Source organism: Pteronotus mesoamericanus, unplaced genomic scaffold (assembly GCF_021234165.1).
Source record: "Pteronotus mesoamericanus isolate MK-2021 breed Mesoamerican mustached bat unplaced genomic scaffold, CSHL_Meso_final contig_42, whole genome shotgun sequence".
NCBI lineage: Eukaryota > Metazoa > Chordata > Mammalia > Chiroptera > Mormoopidae > Pteronotus > Pteronotus mesoamericanus.
Genome location: NW_026555157.1, coordinates 5534071 through 5535994, shown reverse-complemented (window position 1 = coordinate 5535994; position 1924 = coordinate 5534071). Strand labels below are relative to the sequence as shown.

At 32.7% G+C, this 1924-nt stretch overlaps 1 pseudogene; it reads right to left on the bottom strand.

Moving 5' to 3' along the window:
- Positions 1-895: 895 nt before the first annotated feature.
- Positions 896-973, bottom strand: LOC129073734 (uncharacterized; annotated as a pseudogene).
- Positions 974-1924: the final 951 nt, after the last annotated feature.

Genomic DNA, 1924 nt, shown 5'->3' with positions numbered 1-1924 from the left:
TAGTATAGGAAATGGAGAAGCTAAAGAACTTATACGTACAATCCTTGGAATGAACTAAGGGTGGGGGCGATATGTTGTGGGGTGGGACAGTGCAGGGTGGAGGGGAATAAAGGGGAGAAAAAAATTGGACAACTGTAATAGCATAATTAATTATATATAATGATATCAATTATATATTTTATAATTATTTATATATTATATAATTGATTATATATAGATAGATGATAGATAGATAGATAGATGTCAGGGGGATTAATAAATTATCCTCACACATCATTCTACTCATGATTAGAAAGGACTGTTTTCTTAGTTTCTCTTTCTGGTAGTTTATTATTGGTATATAAAAATTCCACTAATTTCTGAATATTAATTTTTTATTCTATTACTTTACTGAATTCATTGATCAGTTCTAGAATTTTTCTGGTGGTGTCTTTAGGGTTTTGTATATACAGAATCATGTCATCTGCAAATAATGACAGTTTTAGTTCTTCCTTTCCAATTTGAATTCCTTTTATTTCTTCTTCTTCTCTGATTGCTTTGGCTAGGACTTCCAAGACCATGTTTACTAAGAGTGGTGAAAGCTGTCCTGTTCTTGACCTTAAGGGAAACAATTTTAGTTTTTGCCCATTGAGTAGGATGCTGGCAGTGGATTTGTCATATATAGCCTATTTAGGAATGTTCCTTCTGTTCCCACTTTGTTGAAAGTTTTTATAATAAATGGGTGGTGGATTTTATTGAATGCTTTTTCTGCGGATATGATCCTGTGATTTTTATCATTCATTTTGTTTATGTAGTATAGCACATTTATTGATTTGCAAATATAGTACCAACCTGGCATCTCCAGAATAAATCTCACTTTATCATGGTGTATGATCTTTTTAATGTATTGCTGGATCTGGTCTGTTAATATTCTGTTTCAAATTTTAGCATTTATGTAACAAACTATAGAAATGATTCCTGAAAGTATAGTCTTGAATTTTAGCATTTATGTTAATCAGGAATATTGGCCTATAATTTTTTCTTTGTAGTGTCTAAATCTGGTTTTGGAATTAGGATAATACTGGCTTCATAAAATGAGCTTGGGAGCTTTCCTTCCTCTTGAATTTTTTGTAATAGATTAAGAAGGATAGATGTTCTTTTTTTTGCCCATTTTGTTTGTTTGTTTGTTTGTTTGTTTGTTTATTACTGTTGTTTGAGTACAGTTGTATCCATTTCCCCGCCACCACTCCCCCACCCCACCCACCCCCACCTCCTACCCTCAATCCTACCCCTCTTTGGTTTTGTCCATGGGTCCTTGATGACCCTTCCTCTTCTTTCTCCCATTATCCCCTTCCCCCCACCTGTGGTTACTGTCAGTTTGTTCTTTATTTCAATGTCTCTGGTTATATTGGCAAATTCACCTATGAAGCCATCTGACCCAGGACTTTTGTTTACTAGGAATTTTTTGATTACTGCTTCAATATCATTAGTTATAATTGGTATATTCATATTTTCTGTTCCTTCCTGATTCAATTTTGGAAGATTGTGTTTTTAAGAATTTATCCATGTAGAGCAGGTTGTTCAATTTGTTGGCATAAGTTGTTCAAAATATTTTCTTACAGTGTCTTTTATTCATGTGATGTCAGTTGTTACTTACCCTCTTTCATTTCTGATTTTACTTATGTGGGTCTTCTCTCTTTTTTCCTAGATGAGTCTGGTTAAAATTTTGTCAGTCTTGATAACATTTTCAGATAACCAGCTCTTGGTTTCATTGATCTTTTGTATTTTTCTGTCATTTATTTCCATTCTAATCTTTATTATTTTTTCTCTTCCACTTACTCTGGGCTTTGTTTGTTGTTCTTTTTATAGCTCTATTAGCTGTAGTGTTAGATTTTTTATTTGAGTTGTTTTTTTATTTTTTATTTTTGGCTTCTTGATGTAAGCC